Consider the following 13282-nt stretch of genomic DNA (forward strand, 5'->3'; position numbering starts at 1 on the left):
AGAACTCACAGATGGAAACGCCAGGACTCCGTCACCGGAGTTGTCCCGTTGCCAAGATCTCTTCCAGCCCAGTTTCGTGGCACCATCTGGATCACTTTATTATTAGCCAAAATATAAATAAACATATGTACAAAAATATAATAATTATATACTAATAGTTTATTATACTAATAATTAGGAAAATGTATTTTCAACTCAGATAGGGAAGAATTAGATATGAAGGGAGCAAAAATTCTATGAAGAACAAGGATGAGGGGGGGTGGGGCGCAGGACAAGAAATTAAGAAACAAGAAATAAAGGGAACGGGAATTTAGTAAATGACAAGAAGGACAGGATAAGGGCAGAAATTCTGACACAGCATGGGGAGACGGGAATTAAGAAACAGGCATGAGAGTTGCAGAAATTAAGAAATAAAGGCATATTCTTTGATGAAAAATGCGCTTTATTTAGAACCCGCCCCCATCTGTGTCTTCAAAGTTCGAACGAGATATTGTCGATCGAATGACCATGTAAATAGTCGTTTTGAATATAATGTGATTTTTTTTATCCTATTAGTATTTTTAAACCAGATCTGTAAAAATTGCATTTTATTGCAGTTGCACTCGTGTAGGACAACCCTTTGTGTCTTGTGATTTATGCGATGGGGAATTAGATGCTTTCAACAATAGATGCCAGCGTTTCAAGTACTGTCGCACCTGTGATCCTGTCGAGCTTGAATGTAGTTCTTGTCCCGCTGGTCGAGCAGGAATCCACTGCGAGCACGTATTGCAAACAGGTGACTGATTAACTCAATTAACTGTACGAAACTAAGTACTAACTATTTGTAACGATATGTTGCAAATATCCATTCAATTTTGCTATTATACAGGCCACCCGAAACCTATACCGCCAAAAGAGAGCACGAAGGTTTTTAATACAAATACAAATACAACGCCACAACAGGAAAATTGCCCAACGAGGTGGCTGTACTTAAGAACATCATGGATCCCGAGCCATTTTTTGGAGGCCCTACCTACTACTGCTACACCACACATGCATCCCGCCCGCAAACCCCCCCCCCCCACGGAACCCCCAACGAATCGGTACATGCGGGAATGTGCGTGTACGTGTAGTGAAACCTGACGTGAAGTTTTTTGTTTCTCTGTAATGCTTGTTATGTGTAGTGCTGCCATCTGCCACAAGTTTTTCTAAGTATGAGTGAAGTGTTATGATTGAATGATTTATCGTTGTAGGACTGTTGCTCTCTGTGGCGAGACTTTTTAACAGGGAGATCGGCTCGCATTTGCACCTTGAAGTTGGGAACCACAGAAAACCAACTTCAGCTGACCACCACTGTGGGGTTCGAACCTGGACCCTCGCATCGCGATTCCGTCACTATAACCACTCGACCACCACAGCGGCACTCAACAACTGGCTGTTGCGATATATTTTTGGAAAGAGAGAAAGTTCAACTGCCCCTGCGGGGAATCGAACCCACGTCCCTTCGGGGTGAACGCCCTAGACCACTAGACTACAGAGGCACAGAATCTCTCAATCTTTCCTTGGAGCTCGTGTACACTGAAAGGGACCGTACATGGACGGCCGGACCAGACTCAGGTCAAGCTCACAACTGCTGACGCTGCCACCACATGGTGACTTATACAAGGATGACGTCACTCTCCGCTCCCATACGAAGGTTTTTAACAACTGGCTGTTGCGGAGATATATTTTTGGAAAGAGAGAAAATTCAGATTGAGAGATTCTGTGCGTCTGTAGTCTAGTGGCCTAGGGCGTTCACCCGGAAAGTGAAAGGGCATGCGTTCGATTCCCCGCAGGGGAATTTCTCTCTTTCCAAAAATATATCTTCGCAACTGCCAGTTGTTAAAAACCTTCGTATGGGAGCGGAGAGTGACGCCATAATTGCAAAAGAGACCCGTCAGGACAAAAAAATTTTGCAATGGAACTTCGCGCTATAAATGATTTTTGTTTTCAGCGCATGTTAACATGGAATTTAAACTGACGTGCATAAAACTGCTGCCACCGTTCGGGTATTATGAATTTCCTTTCATGCCGTACGGACTTTGAAATGCCACCTAAACATTCCAGAAGTACATCGACCAAGTGTTGGCTAGTGTCAATTTTTCAGCGGGGTACACAGATGACATCCTCATCGCATCAGATAACTCTGAACAGCATCTGGACATAGTTTTCAAACGAGTGGCCGATCATGGTCTAAAGATCGACTCTCTGAAGTGCGAATTCTTCCAAAATGAAGTCACATTTCTTGGACACAAGGATATCATCAAAAGGAATGATATCCTGTCTCCAAAAAATATCATCAAAAGGGATTTCTCCACTTCATGAAAAAGGTAAGGCGATAGAAGATTTCCCAAGACCACGACCATTCAAAAGCTTCGACATTTTCTATAGGAATGTAGTATTTCCGTCGAAGATTCCTTCCTGGGTTAGCAGAAACACAAGCTCCACGGTGTTCATATCTTCAAAACAAAGTCAAAAGCAACGCGAAGATCGAGTGGACTGAAACATCAAATCAAGCTTTCGTAGATTGCAAGCAAAAACTCGTTTCTGCAACTATTCTTGCTTTTCCCACATCCATCAGCCGAACTCTCTATCATCGTAGACGCATCCAACAAGCAATCGGTGTCTGCCCATAACAGCTTTCCAACTCACAATGGCAGCTTCTCGCTATCTACTCCAGGAAGTTGAAATGAATTATAGCGCTTACGACAGAAAGCTATTAGCAGCGTATGCGGCAGTGAAGCGATTTCAACACATGATCGAAGGGAAACATTTCATCTTCTACACCGATCATAAACCCCTGATGTTTGCGTTTCGTCCAAAACCTCACAAGACATCTCTCAGACAAACACGACATTGTGACTTCATCGGGCAACATACCACCGACATACGACACATATTAGGCATACAGAACCAAGTCTTTGATTCTCTTTCTAGAGTACAAGCCTATGCATGACCTCCATCAATGGACTATTCCAAGATCGCAAAAGCTCAAGAGACTGACAGTGAACTTGAATCTCTCTCAATCAGTCCTCCTCAATATCTGAAATTTAATTGATGTGACGCATCTTCCAATCGAGTACGTCCACATATATAGAATACTCTTTGAAGACACGTTTTCGATGTTCTTCACAATCTATGTCACCTAGGCATCAAAGCCACAACATGTCATGTCTGCGATCGCTTTTTATGGCCTTCAATTCGTAAAGCCTGCACCACCTGGACTTTTGTGCCTTGCCAAAAGTCAAAGTTGCACAAACATACTGTTTCGCTCCAGCAAAAAAAATATAAATGCCAGGCGTTCGTTTCAAACACGTCCACATCGATGTCATCGGTCCATTTCCGTCATCCCAAAGTAATAGGTATTGCCTCACCTGCATCGACCTATTCAGCTGTTGGATTGAACTCTTACCGATGCCGCACATGACAGCAGCCACTGTTGCTTCAACATTCTATTCTGGTTGGATCATTCGCTTTGGAACCCCAGAGATAATAACAACGGACCAAGGTCAACAATTCGAACGATTCATCTTTCACCAACTCACCAAATTTCTTGGCATTCAGCGCATCAGGGCAACACCTTATCATCCTCAAGCTAAGGTGAGAAAGAGTTGATCGGCAGCTTAAAGCAGCTGTGATAACTAGGTCGAACATGAACTGTGGGTGAACACACTTCCAACAGTCTTGTTAGAGCTACGATCCTGCTACAAAGACAATCTCAAAGCCACACCAGCGCAACTCCTATACGACACAGAGCTCCGATCGCCTGGTGATCTGACCACTAACAACAGCAAGAACAATATATATAATATATCATATAATATACCGTGTCCCACAGAATTTTTCTCCATCCTAAGGGACCAGATGCAACAGCTACAACCAACTCCTACAACGACGCACGGTGAAAAGAAACCCTACGTACATTCGGAACTGAAGAACGCCACCGACGTCTTCTTGCAGTCAAACACAGTGAAACGATCACCCGTCCCCACTTCCAATGGACCGTCCGAAGTGCTAAAACAGGGTGAGAAGACGTTTTACCTTCTCATAAGAGGAACACCATCCACTATTTCGGTCGACAGGTTTAAAACCTGTCTTTCTGCTCACCTACAGTGTGCCTCCAGCACAAAAGAAAGACAGAGGCATTCATTCCAAAGACTTCCACAATCATTCTGAAAAGCATCCCGAAAAAGACACCGACTAGCAAAAATATTTAGAAAAACCATCTACGTATATCGAAGCATGTGACTTTGCAAAATTAATTTTTTCCCTCTCTTTCTGTTCCATGTATTTCGGACTGCGAGGGGTGTTACTATAGTGATACCCACATGATGGCGCTGTGGTATCTCCCAGCTTATATATTCATTACTCTATTTCTGCTGGTAGTTACTAGGCTGACCATATTTCCTCGAGAGATATACGGGACATTGGGATTCCAAATACGGGACATCGCCAATTATTGCCAAAAATGACGCCAAAACCGAACAAAGTCGCCAAATATTGTTGAAATAACGGAGAAATCACAATGCCGGGAAATGCAGCATTACTGCTAATTGCAGTGGATTAAAATGAATTCCACGAAAAAAAATTTCCACTAAGACAAATGTGGGAGATTCATATACTCATTTATAGTTGCAGTTATCATAATATAATTTATAAGTTGAAAATAATTTCAATCTTTGACTTCAATAAAGAATAAAAATTCAAGTAGGCTTCGTGCAAAATACGGGAAAAACCGGGACACTTTTGCTAAAAAGTCGGGACAGTCAAAAAAACAGAAAATACCGGGACTGTCCCGGGAAATACGTAACGTATGGTCACCCTAGTAGTTACACAACAAAAATCTGGAATCAAAGCCGTCGGGCTCTGCATGTTTGTTGTTGATGTTGTCCTAATCACTGCGTCCTCACAGAGTGCACGGGCCACATTTTTCCTCTCCCAAAATTCCTGTTTGTATTATTTAACTATTATTTGTTGTAAATAAAGTGTGAATATATAAACGAAATCATTTCATGGATGAATAAAGTATACAAAAAAAAAAGAATTATTTTAGAAAACTAAAAAAAATTGAATTTTATGAGACTGAAATAGAACCTATGCAGTGGGTCGTCATCAGGGGGAACCCCATGCATGGTTCGAAAAGTGTAGGCGTTTCAGAAGGGTGGCTATGCCTAATTGCATTAAAAATGCCAACACAAAAAGTAGTCAAAAATCACCGGACATACCTTAAGAATGGGGAGACTGTTGTTTTGATGATTTTTCTGGAAATGTCGTTGAAGAAGGCGGCAGGAATACTGTTGCCAGATGCAGTTTTGAAAAGATTGAGAAGTACTGTATTGAATTCCCGTTTATTATTACAAATGTGTCCGAATCTACAAATTTGCAAAATGAGTGCGCTTCGGAATATTTTGGTGTTGATGTTTGAATTGCCAGTGGCTTCAAACGGAAAAGAAAAATCATTCTTTTCTTTTGTCATAAACACCAGTTTTTGTATATTTTTATACCCAGGAACATTATTTTAGAACATTAGTCTTCTTTTGTGGTTTCCTTCAGAGAAAGCTCTTCAGGATAGATGTTGGGAAAAATGCTGTTAAAATTGTTTTTATATCATCAATGTAACGAAAACCAACAAAGTTGTATTGCAGTTTGGATTTTTGTTCATAGAAGTGTAGAAAAATGTTTCACAAATTTGTAGATTCGGACACATTTGTAATAATAAACAGGAATTCAATACATCACTCCTCAATCTTTTCAAAACTGCATCTGGCAACAGTATTCCAACCGACTTCTTCAACGGCATTTTCAGAAAAATCCCCATTCTTGAGGTGTGTCCGGTGATTTTTTGACTGCTTTTTGGGACTTTTTAATTTGTTATTGACATTTTTCATAATCCTTGTAAAATATTCCTGTAACTTTGTATAAATTTTTCTCATGCTTCTTTGAGCTTTCAATCTGAAGCTCTGTATAATATATTGTTTCTAATATTGTATTTTTAACATTTTTTCATTGTCCTTCTTTCATCCAACATGTTTTTGAGAAGGCAGGCGTTGGGGAACAAGGGTTGGTGGGCATTTTTAATGCAATTAGGCATAGCCATCCTTCAGAAACGCCTACACTTTTCGAACCATGCATGGGATTCTCCCTGATGACTACCCACTGCATAGGTTCTATTATTTCACCCTCATAAAATTCATTTTTGTTTTCCTTTTTCTTAAAATATTGATTTATTTATTTATTTTATTTTCATGGTTAAAATTTGCTCTTCCGCTGCAATCGAATGACGCCCCTCCACTTCAATCGGACAACGCACCATCATCACTACATTCGCAATCCGCAGCTCCATCGGAGAAGAAAGACATCTGCATGACTATAATACACGCGTGCATGTGTGGAGGTAAAGTGAACGATACGATCCGGAATCCCATCAATTTGTAAGTGCATACAGGGCTGGCGAAAAGTCATTTACACGTTTTAAATGTTAATTTTAAAAAATCAACCAATAAACATAAAAAAAGTTCAGAAATTAATTACCTTTTGGTGGGTGAGGCAATATTCTAGGTAGAAATAACATGTGTAGACCCAAAATTCCGCTGTTATACAGCGTATTTACCAAGTTGCAATGAAATGCGCCCACCAGAACGAGCGCTACATAGGTATGATTAGTTTCAGTATGCTGACACTGCTTATACCAATGCAGCGTCCGTTTTAGAGGACGTATTTCCATTGAAATTTGGTATATTCGCTATATAGTCTATAGGGAGGAAAGGTAAATTCAATAAAAGAGCGCCACTTTTTCAACTGGTGGTCGAAAATTGCGCTTTTTTTAAATGCCATATCTCCCTCGCATGATCTCATTACGATATCCTAAAAATTTGGCCGTATTAAGGTAAATAGTTTTTCAGAAAAACTACTTGGAGTACACGGAAATCTGATTATATGCACCCTGAATACAGAGTTTCCTGTGAGTGCTAATCTCTCCGAGACCGTCCATCCCTTCGGGAAAGAGCTCAAACCATCCCAAGATGGTGTCTCTGGGCGGTCAGCGGTCATGTCTGTTTGTCTGTGAGTGCTAATGCGGCATTTATCTCATCAACCGTCCATCGTAGAGGTATGTACCTATTCTGATGCTATACGTAGTCACAATATAAAACATATTAAAATCTTAAAAATTCATCAATGTATAATTATCTAGGAGTACAACAACACGTTTTACGTATCAGCACAGTACAAGTTAAACTAAACTTTTACGAACTACGCGCAAGAAGCGAGAGGAGTGTAACTATGTACCCGGTTTAAGGCGCACTACAAAACGACTATACGTACAAGGAACGTGAGGAGGGTACATTCCCCCACCATACGAATTAGGACGCCCTATGTACCCAATTTAAAAAATGCCCAAAGGGCGTTCAAAAATTACCCTGCACCAGTTTTATAGAGAAAATACAGTGTGATACAAAATAAAAAGAAAACCTGAATTTTAATACGGTCCCCTTGCCTTCTAACTTACAATTAGACAGTTCTTGACTTGTAATGTTTTGAGGCCAACAGAAAAAATTAGATGTTTCTAAGTCAATATTCACTAAGATATTTGAATTGAAAAATCGAAAGAAAAGCGAAAACTAACCGGCCAACGCTCTTTTCCCCTCGTTTATGCTGTTCTTTTCCCAATTTTTGAATTCGAATATCCTAAAGAATATTTCTTGGATTTTTTTCTTTTCTTGTTGGCATCAAGAGAGACTTTCTAATCGGAAGTTAGAGAACGGGGAACCTTATCAAAAAAATTCAGATTTTTTGCTTTGTGACACACTATTTTAAATAAAGGACGCATTAGCACTTACAGGACACCCTGTACATCAAAGTTGACGATGTATCCTGAAAATTCGACAAGACACATAAAATGCGACACAGTACATAATTGGCATTTATTATTCTATGTGCGTTGCGTGAAACCTTTCTTAGCCTACTCTGTTTTTCTGAGCATATTGACATGAAAAAAAAATGGGCGATATTCACAATTTTTCCATTTTAGCGCCATCTGTACGTGAGATTTTGAACTATTTTTTATTTATTAGCAATATTCTGTCACGGCAAAGATTTTAGTGTAAGCTGCACTACTTTGTGTCAATTGATTGATTTTTTATTAATTTTTCAAACGTGTCATAGACTTCCAACAAAGGGTGATTGAAAAGTCCATTAACATTTGAAAGTTCAATAATTCGCGGGAGCAGAGCTACACAATCTTTAATTCATGGGCCAAATTCACGGCAATTCTGCCGCATGCGGACCAGAAATTTGTATATGCGGGATGGCATAATGTCCCGTAATTTTGATTATCCCAATTTTCTCATGTAGGACGTCCCGTTATCTCCTCTCACATTTTCAACAACGCTTAGTTGAATTTTTGAAATCAAGAATTGACATTATTTGCACGAGCTATAAATTAATGCCTTTCGCAATTTCTTCGGCTAAAATTCGCAGATTTATTTGATCTTGACAATTTTTTTTTACTGTAATTTGGCAGTTTGTACTTTGACAGTTTCTCGTTCGTAATTGGAAACTTTACTTGCCTTTGACTATTTTTTTTGTCTGTATAATTGGCAATTTCGATTACATTCAATTTTTTTTTCTTGCCGATGAAAATTTTTTGGCTGCAATTGTCGACTTCAGTTGAATTTGACAATTTATTTGGGCTGCAAATGGCAAATTTACATTTTAACTTTCAAATGTTAACTGACTTTTTCGGATTACACTCATTACATATTATTATAGTTTCTAGAGCCTTTCAAGCTGTGGTGAGTAAGTACAATCGTTATCTTTCTGCTTGTCGTTTAAATTCGAATTGCAGTTGCAGGTTTAAGCCAGGGCCCGGCGGATGCCGTGCATGTAGGGATGAATTAGCTGTGCTCACGGAGAAATGCGAAAAATTCAAATTTTGCCTGACTTGTGACAAAATCCGTAATAAATGCTCTTCGTGTTCCCCGGATAGATCGGGACCTTATTGCGAGGTGGAAGTCAATCCAGGTAACCCTTTCTTTTATTATCCTTTTCACAGCATGTTTTCCATCACAGTATTAATACTACCTTTGATGCACAGAGTGCATGAATGAAATACTTAACCTGTAATACACTGGTTTGTGAAATTAGTCAACGTTTTAACTGAGGATTCGCACATTATATGGGTCGCAACCCAAACTTGGGAGGCAGGGGATTCTGAGAAGGGTCATACAAATCCACTTACAGCCAGGGATTCTTGAGCTGTGGATCACGATCACAACTTGATTCGCTGGGCCTTCCCACAGACGAGTCGTACAAATCCACATACAGCCAAGGATTATTAAACTTTGGATCACAATCAAAATTTGATTCGCAGGGTCTTCTTGGGGTTAAGTTAAACAGATCTTACAGCCAAGGGTTCTTGAGCTATAGGTGACAACCAAAACTTTATTGGCCGGAGCTTCTTAGATGATTCGTATAAATTCACTTACAACCCGAGATTCTAGAACACGATTTTGATCCCGATCCAAACTTGATTCTCACCGGGGCCTCCTAACTGAGTCGTAAAAATTCACTTACAGCCGGAATATCCTGAGCTATGGGTCATGACGCAAACCTTAGTCGCAAGGGCTTCCTATATGAGTTGTAAAAATCCACTTATAGTGGATCCTAGTGCCACCAATTTCACTAGATTTTGACAATCACAGTGTCCCATAAGTAGCGAAGCTGATAAGCTGATCTTGTTGTTAATTTTGCGTTGCCGCTGAAAAAGTTAAGATCCCCCCTGCTTTTACTGTGTGCCCCCTGCTTTATGTGGGCGCCATGGTCTCAGCAAAATTTCCTTCAAACAGTAGGTGGTACTGCCTTTCGACACACAACGGCGATCAACCCTCATTATGATGGAATCGAAATGATAACATGGGATTTCTATACCTATGTTCTAACCCCTAATTCATCATTATCCAAATACAAACACAAAGGGTGTAACAGGTGAATTGCCCAATGAGTTGGCCGAAAGAAAGTGCCCATAAAAAATATGGATGTCAAATTTAACCAAAATGCAGCAACCCAATATAAAAGCATATATCTCGAAAACAATTTTAATAACATATAAAATGTCTATAAAAAAGATTATGGTTGTCTTATCAGAAGGTGTGGAGAGCTTCCAATTTTTTTCACCATGCCTATCGTACTTCTTTTTAAACGTGTCAAATGTGTTTGAATTCTCGACCCCTGGAGAAGCTATTCCATTTATTCACAGCCTTATAAGTCACATGGAGAAAAATTCCCTGCGACACCACAACCTAGAATTATCTCCAGCCAATCGATACTGGTGTCCCCTTGTCGAAGCAGTTGAGTGGCGATGTATTAATTACTCATGGTCTATCCTATCCATTCCGTTGAAAACTTCAAACACTTCGATCATATCCCGCCCCCCCCCCGAAATTCTTGAACGCTTTCTTCTGCACTCTTCCAATGTAAACATTTTCAAAGAACCAAGTCTCTCTTCATAGCTTAAGCCCCGTATACCAACAAGGACAAGCGTAGCTCTTCTCTGCATCCCCTCCGCCAAGTCTATGTCTCTCTGTGGGTATGGTCTCTAAAACCTTACGGTATATTCCGGTTCAGGACGAACTAAGCCTCGGAAAAGCGGAAGAATGACTTCAGGAAAACGCGAAGAGACCTTTTTTAAAATTGCAAATGAGCAATTTATTCCATTTTATCACCAACGCTGAACAATGTTTAGATAATCTAAGCCACTCGTCAACGAGAATTCCCAAATCGTTGTCGCTAGTAACACCCGAGATAGTAATACCATTCAACTCGTACGTGAAACGTGGGTTGTTCGAATCAAAATGAGCGATCGTGCACTTATCAACACTGAAGGTCATGCTACATTCATTGGCACATGCTGCAGTCATAGTCAAGTTTGTCTGGAGTATCTTCCTATCGTTGAAATCCCAACTACCCCCATCAACTTCACGTCATCTGTGAATTTGCTAACAATACTGTCCTCTATACCCTGATCGAGTTTATCGATAGTAAGTCAAAAGAGTATGGGTCCAAGTACACTTCCTTGAGGGACTCCACTTTTCACAAGTAAGTGTCCTTTTGCCCATACCTTTTCAGATTTAATCGATAAACTCGATGAAAGTAGTGATGGGATTGTTAGTAAATCCGCAGATGACATGCAGCTAATGGGAGTAGTCGGTAATCCGACTACTTATCTGGATAAGAAATAATATAATACTGTATATTGAACACTATTTTTATATTATCTCTTAGATCGATTGCGCCTGATCGTGTCCCGGAAAACCGGGAAAAAACATTGAGGAAAACATTGTTTATATAAACATGACTCAGCACCAGGTTAGAAACTTTTAGGGGGGATAGGGTGCACCCAGATGACTTGGAATCACATGTAATACATGTTTTCCTGACGCGTTAGATGGCGTTATACGGGAGCGGGGTTTCTGGGCGTTTGGTACATTGGCCTGCTTGATTGCCGGATCTCTCATGCCTTGATTACTTCTTCCAGAGTTTCCAGACAGAAGGCATATCAAAACATTGGTGTATGGCACCTCTGTTGCAAACAGCACTTAGGAAATTGCTGCCTGCATTGCAGGAAAGTCCTATATATGCCCAGAATCTTCGAGAATGTTCGAAATTCAATTCGTCTGAGATGGCAGACTTGCATTAAAGCTCGTGGATGACACGTAGAACACCTTTGACATCGTTACTTTTGTCGACGCACATTGATTATTAAAACGCGTTTTCGTTTACGCACTGTTTCACTTTCGGTGCATTCTGCTTACCCAATCGGATTAGGGAAGCATTTCAAACCATGCATTCCGAATGTTATTCCGAATCATCTAGGCGTTCCCTACCCCTCATAGAAGATTGTAAACCTGGTGTGCTGAGTATATGACAAAAATTAAGGAAAGTGACTGGAAATTGCGCAAGGGAATATAGGAAAGTTACTTAAAAAGGCAAACATAACTTTGGGTGAATCCACAATAAAAGTTTTAGAAAAGTTCTTTCATAAACCATGAAAATTGCATTTGCTCGAATGTAACTGATAACGTTTTATCGTGATTGCATTTTTCAAGTTTTATAAAAGAACTTCCGTAAAACCTTTATAGCGCATAATCCTAGCCTTATAGTAAATTGGTATTTTTTTTCTTTTTTTCAGGATGGAGAATCGCTCCTTCGCAGCAATTTGATTACGTGAATCCCCTGTATTCCCTCAGAGCAGCTTCCCAGCAATCGGACAACGCACCATCATCGTTGCGTTCGCAATTCGTAACTCGATCGGAGAAGAAAGACATCTGCATGACTATAATACACGCGTGCATGTGTGGAGGTAACGTCAACGATACGATCCAAAATCCCATCAACCTGTAAGTACATACAGGGTGGGCGAAAAGTCTTCTACACATTTTGAAAAAATCAAACAATACTTCAGTTTTCACAAAAGTGTTTTTTTTTTCTCCAAATAATAATAATAATTCAAAGCACAAGGTGATTATAATTAAAGTTCACATAATCTGATCAGTATCCGATTATATACAGCCACATTTTTAGGATAACTTAATGAGACCATGGGAGAGAGATTTATGACATTAAATAAAAATATAGTTTCGAACACCAGGTGAAAAAATGGCGCTTTTTATTGCATTTTACATGTTGTCATGGTTCATATAGCGTATATACCAAGGTTCAATGGAATACGTCCTCGAGAACGGTCACTACAATACTGAAACTACTCCGACCTATAAATATATAACCCATGGAAAAAAAGAAAATTCAATAAAAGTGCCGCTTTTTGACCTAGTGGTCGAAAATTGTACTATTTTTATTGCATAAATCTCTCCCCCATGGTCTCATTAATATATCCAAAAAAATTGACTGTATTCGAATGAGCAGTTTTTGAGAAAAACTACTCGGATTATGGGAACTTTAAGGGTGTATAATCGCACTGCATACAGGGTGTCTGCGCTTTATCTGATGAACCGTCCGTTATAGGGGCAGGATTCGGATTTGAAAAATGCTCAAAACTCGTTCAAAAATTACCTTGCATCAGTTTTGAGAGCGCAAATCCAGTGAGTAAAAATTCCAGACATAAGATGTCTTTTTTAAGTATTCCAAGCGAGGAATCTTGATAGGGACACCCTGTATATATACGTACAGTAAAACCTGTCTTTAACGGAACTTGTATTAAGAGGAAACCTGTGTCTTCAACGGAAAAAAATATCTTCGTCCCGTGATT

This window comes from Pholcus phalangioides, unplaced genomic scaffold (assembly GCF_987345545.1).
Source record: "Pholcus phalangioides strain wild (caught in Gottingen) unplaced genomic scaffold, Ppha-v1.0 ptg000172l_1, whole genome shotgun sequence".
Classification (NCBI taxonomy): Eukaryota; Metazoa; Arthropoda; class Arachnida; order Araneae; family Pholcidae; genus Pholcus; species Pholcus phalangioides.